Here is a 6,416-nt window from a genome sequence, read left to right on the forward strand (position 1 = left end):
TTATTTAGCGATAGTGATATATAGATATTTTTTATGTGATTGCAAAATATTAAATTAATAAAAATATTTATATTGTAGAATTTTGTCATTGCAATAATATTATTTCTGAATATTTTAATAAAAAATATTATTTTTAAGTTTGTAACAAAGTAAACGTGAGTTTAAAAACAAGATACATAAGAAAAACATAAAAACACCACGAAAACAAAACTTTTTTATTTATTCTAAAAGAAATATAATCTATATAATAGATATTGTAATTATTTTAATATAAAACCATATCATTTTATATGTTGAAATTGTTTTATTTATTATTCTCGTCTAAACATAACTATCCACGACATTGACACGAACCATCAACACATAATGGAACCGTGTTGGTTGGGCATGGAAAATGTTTCATTATACAATCGGTATCAATGGAACATGCTTGATCATTTGTATTCTCATTCACTCCTCTTGCTTGTGATTCTGTAGCCATATCTACATACACAAATAATTCATGAAAACAAGAACATTATTGTATGTGAAAGATAAAATATAATTTATCAAATATCTATCAAGTCACTAATTAGTTTTATACCTGATGCAATGATAAAAAAAGCCAACAAAAATGCCACTGTTATAGAATATTTTCTTGCCACCTCCATCGTTTTATTGTAATATTTTCTTTTAGGGGTTTTGGTTTTTAAGTTACCATGTTGTTTAAGAGTGTGCTTATATAGGCCATAGGCTCACCTTAAACAATAACTTTTTTATTTATGCAATAATGTCCAGCATGTTAAGTAATATTATTTTATTACTTTATAAATAAAATAAAGTAAAAAGGCGAGATATATTTTATGAATAATGTCCAGCATGTTAAGTAATATTATTTTATTACTTTATAAATAAAATAAAGTAAAAAGGCGAGATATATTTCTTGAATAATGTCCAGCATGTTAAGTAATATTATTTTATTACTTTATAAATAAAATAAAGTAAAAAGGCGAGATATATTTATTTCAAGAGTAACTTTTTTATTCATTTATTTTAATTTAATCTAGGTTAAATATGTTCTGATATCTATAAAATACTAAATTTTATTTTTATTTCCTATGAAAAAATGTCATAATATTTGATCCTACAAAAATAATTATGCATATAGTTTTAATATCTGATGTTAAACTAATATGTATTTTTGAATGATTATTTTGCAAATATGTTTAAAACATTCTAAAATATTTCTTGAAAAAAAATTAAAATTTTGATTTCTAAATCGAGATTTTCATTACTTTTAACATTATCTTTTGATATTTAAAAATTTATTTAATTTTTCTCATTTTAAAAAATTATAAAATTCTAATCATATATGAAAAAAATTATTCAAAAATTTAAAAGTTAAAGGGTAATTAATCAACTTTAAAAATTTTAGAAAATAAAAATGACTAAATCTGCCCTACATAAAATTTTTGTAAAGATTAAAATATGTCATTTTTTAATAGAGATTAAAAATAAAATTTAATATATTTATAAATGTAATACCCCGACTCTCCGACACCGGTAATTGTCATTAATTGGTAAAATGATAATTAAAGAATACATTAGTCTTGTTCCATTTGGATGAGTAGTAATATACATATACCAAGTGTGACCATAACAAAGTAAGTGGATTAGTTAGAATCCAACTAAGTGGCATATTGGTAATTACCACTTAGTTGAAGGGCATTATGGACATTTAACTCTATTGCATGGGAGTAAGACATTGTTTGGATTGTAGATCAGTTTTTGATAGTGGAAGAAGGAAGAGAGAAAGAAGAGAAGTTTATGTTCTCTCTCACAAACTCCATTTTCGTAACAAGGGTACAGCCTCCACTAAATCAGGTATAACTCTCAACTCGTAACTCCGATCGTAACGATTCTGGTCCCATTAGAAAGCTAACGAATTTCTCTTCGATTTGCACCTATGGTTTGCATTCATAGCTTATGTCTTGAAGGAGAAAACTGAGCTTGAAGTTGTGTTAGTTATGCTGAAGGTGTGAATAAAGGGATGCAGGTTTGATGAGTTTGGGGTTGGAATTTTGGTCAAGTTAGGAGCTCAATTGCAGCATGTTCATCATCCAAAGCTCCATTGATGCAAGGTGAGTCCTTAGTTAGAGACTTGGGGAAAATTTGTGGGAAATTGCATGTTGGGGTTTTGGGTGTGAGTGATAACTCGATGAATCCATAGTGATAAATGTGATTAATTGCTAATTGGTGATTTTATGTAATGCATGCTTGCTTTAATGCTTAGATTGTGTTTTATGTATGTAATGTGTACATTAGATCACTATTGCATGTTGGAAATTCGTTTAGAATTGAATCATGATGATTGGAATTGATTATAGGGCAATTGGGACTGGTTTAGAGCTTTTAAAATGCAGAAAATTGATTCTGCTACAGGGTATTCGGTTACGGGTCTTTGGGTAACCGATTACTCTGTTAAAAATGCAATTTTGGACTGTTTTTAGTGCTAGTAATCGGTTACTGAGTTTGGGTAATCGGTTACCCTGGGCGCAGGGGGAAAAATCAGCAAACTTCGGAAATTCGTAACTTTCGGCTCGGGTATCGGAATTGCGCAAACTTTATATCGTTGGAAAGCTAGCGACGTGTACTTTCTAATAAAATTGGTCCCCAAATCAGAATGTTTAATTTATTAATATTGGAACCCCACTTAGTGCGCCTCGTCGGGCGAGATTTTACGTTACTAATTCCCCCGAGAGCAGTTTCGTTCCGAATAGAGAACTGAACGCCTCCTTAGTCGGGTGAGACTTGTTTAAATTGTATTTGAACATGTTAATGTTGTTTATGATCATGGATGTGTTGATTCTCAATATGCGGATCATTAATTAATGCATTATATTGATATGCTTTATGATGATCATATTATGTTTATCCGTCCGTTCGATTGACGTTCTGAGATGGTTGCTTGTTTGTGGCATGATGCTTTGTGTGATAATGATCATTAATGCCCGTTGTTTCGGTTAAACATTCGGGATTGATTGTATTATGTGATTGACGCTTGTTATGCGTGTGGTATGCTAGAATCGAAGTGGGCCACTACTAGGTGGTAAGACACCATTGTATATGGACTAGTTTCCAATTACCATTGCGATGTGCTCGTGAGAGTCTATGAGGCGTGTCTCACTTGCAGTTAACACATTGGCGTTCTTGGTATGTTTAACACACCTGAGCTACCGTTGCAGTGTGCTCGTGAGTTTCCGTACGGGGTTTTACTCACTTGCCGTTAACACACTTGCGTGCTCGGTATGATGGCGTTATGCGGCTAAGTAAGCCTACGCATAACAAGTAAACCATCTCTAGTGATGCCATGTAGGCTACATCATTAGGTTCCTACCCGGATGGGCTCATGCGTCGAGACGGCGTGTTGCACTTGCCGTTAACACCACGTGCGTACAGATGGTTAATGGGACGGTGTCGCCTCTTAGGCAAGGTCATCTCGCAGCCAAGTAGGCTTGTGCGAACCCATTTAATCACTCTTGCAGGGTGCTTGTGCAAGTCTCTTGACAAATAGGCATGGGTGAACCCACCGAGGGTGTGTGTGCAGCCTTGGTAGTTTGGTTGTTACCACTTCTGGATTCCCCGTACATGGGTATGGGTCTGCATACGTGTTTGTTGTACTATTTGTGTACTGTGATGCGATGACTCCTTTGGTGGACGATTCATGTGTTTGCTCCGTACTTGTACCGGATGTAAGGATAAACCCCGGATCAATGGTGGATTCGGTTTTGTTGATGCATGTACCCTATAGAACCGAGTGGACCCATAGGATAGGAGGACTCACTGAGATTTAGTAATCTCACCCCAATCAACTTATATTTTTTTCAGGTGCAGTTTGGTAGTGGTTGGTCAGTAGCAGGTTCGGACTAAAGACTTGGAAGTGGTGTTGGCTCGAAAACCTCGTCTGATCTCATCTTTCCGCTGTGCAAGATCCATTGAAGACACGTGTTTTGTAATTATTTATTATTTCATGTTGTATTTTAAATGGATCATCTTGTATCCTTGGCTTTTGTATGTACTCAATATCAATTATTAACGTTTCATGCATAATATACTAGTCAATTATGTATGGGGTGTTACAATAAGGATAAAAAAACATATTTAACCATTTGATCAAACATTCTAGATTAAATATTTATTTAAAATTATTTTTTTTTTGTTATTTTATTTTGTTAGATTCTAATCCTAAAATAGACGGTAGAAAATATATCAATTATTTTTATTATATTTTATATAAAAATTGTTTTCTCTAAATTATTTTAATCATATGTAATACAATTTTAATTAAAATTATAATAAATTTCAATTTTTAAATTAAAAAATCACTCATTCAAACTCTTTAACGATAGGTTTTAGGTAACAAACATAAAAAGAAAATTTCTAAGTATAAAATAATGTACCAAATTATTTTTAGAAATTTAAAATAAAAAAGAGAAAAAATGATATTCATAGACAGTGTAAAATATTTTTATATTGTCAACTAATTACAATCATGTATTCAATTAAAACACAATCTATAAAATAAGAAAATTTGTTGTTCTGGAAATCACAAAAATGTCATTTTGTTATCTTAGTCTAAATTAATAATTTGGGGGCAAAAAATATCTTTTGCTGATTTTTTTCAAACTCACTTTTCACTTTTTAAATCACTTTTCACTTTCCAACTCGCTCTCCACTTTTTCCCTTTCCACTTTTCACTTTTTCACTTTTAACTTTTTATTACTTCATTATTATAACTAGAGCTGTCAGAATGGGTTCGACCCATTGGGCCGGCCCATAAGCCCTACAATTTAGCGCGGGTCGGGCCGCAAAATACCTTAAAAAAAGACGACCCTATCTTATTGGGCCAGCCCACCGGGCCTATTTGTTTATGGGCTGGGCCGGGACGGGCCAAGCGGAGAAAAAAGATTGAGATAAGATATGATTTTATAAATGTGTTTTCAAGTCATAAAGAAAAGTTAAAAAGGATTAAAATATATTTTCAAAATGATGTGATCAAGGAAATGGTTGATGATAATATTAAGTTACTTTATACTTTTACATGGATGATTTTGTGGTATATATATATATATATATATATATATATATATATATATATATATATATATATATATATATATATATATATATATATATATATATATATATATATATATATATATATATATATATATATTTGTGGATAAATATTTTAAACATCACTTATATACGTTAATGATGACTTTTTACTTATGTTGTATTGCATTTATCCATTACATCCTTTTTATAAAATTAAAATTATAATATTAAAATACGGGCCGGGCTGGCCCATCGGGCCGCACGGGCCTTTGAAAAATGGGTCAGGCTCATTTTATGTGGCCCATTTAGCAATTGGGCCGGGTCGGGCCAGCCCATTAAAACACGTTGGCCCACCGGGCCGAAGCGGGCTGGGCCGGGCCGGCCCATTTGACAGCTCTAATTATAACTAGTAAACCCGTGCATAAGCACATATTCTGTTTGGTTACACTCATTTGGATATAACATTTATTTTAAATGAAATGTTAACAAAGAAAAATAAATATTTAGATAGATAATTGATTATTTCGTATATAAAAATATTTAGATTAATAATAATTTTTTTCCGTATTCCAATTTGGGATAAAAAATATTTGATCATAAATATCATTTCTCATATATAAAAATATTTAGATCAATAACAGGTTTGTATTCGTATGCAAACTTCTTTTTTGTTTAGGTATCTTTTACAAAAATATTTGATTCAATAGTAAATTTCTTATATAAAAATATAAAGATCAATAATAGAATTTTTCCCATATACCATTTTTGAATAAAAAATATTCGGGACATAAATACCATTTTACGTAAATAATATATTTGTTTTCCATATACAAATATTATTTTTGTTTATGTATCATTTACAAAAATATTTGAATCAATATTAAATTTTTGTATATAAAAATATTTATATCAATGATAGATTTTTTTCCCGTATACCATTTTTGGATCAAAAATATTTGATCATAAATACAATTTCTCGTATATAAAAATATTTAAATCAATACTATATTTTTCCCCGTATACAAAATTCTCTTTTGTTCAGGTATCATTTACAAAAATATTTGGATCAATAGCAAATTTTGTATATAAAAATATTTAGATCAATAGTAGATTTTTTCCCGTATACCATTTTTTAATACAAATATTTGGATCATAAATACCATTTTTCGTATGCAAATATTATTTTTGTTTAGGTATCATTTACAAAATTATTTGGATAAGTATTAAATTTTCATATATAAAAATATTTAGATCAATAATATATTTTTTGGCCTATGCCATTTTTTAATTAAAAATGGATCATAAATAACATTTTTCGT

General features: G+C 30.2%; 1 long non-coding RNA gene across 1 annotated transcript; it reads right to left on the minus strand.

The window, feature by feature from the left end:
• Positions 1-201: 201 nt before the first annotated feature.
• Positions 202-704, minus strand: LOC131607561 (uncharacterized). The gene is made up of 2 exons (XR_009285339.1): positions 584-704; positions 202-483 (listed from the first exon to the last, which is right to left on the minus strand). It is a non-coding gene; the product is annotated as an uncharacterized LOC131607561 (long non-coding RNA).
• Between the last annotated feature and the right edge of the window lie 5,712 nt (positions 705-6,416).

Source organism: Vicia villosa, linkage group LG5 (genome assembly GCF_029867415.1).
Source record: "Vicia villosa cultivar HV-30 ecotype Madison, WI linkage group LG5, Vvil1.0, whole genome shotgun sequence".
In the NCBI taxonomy this organism is placed as follows: domain Eukaryota; kingdom Viridiplantae; phylum Streptophyta; class Magnoliopsida; order Fabales; family Fabaceae; genus Vicia; species Vicia villosa.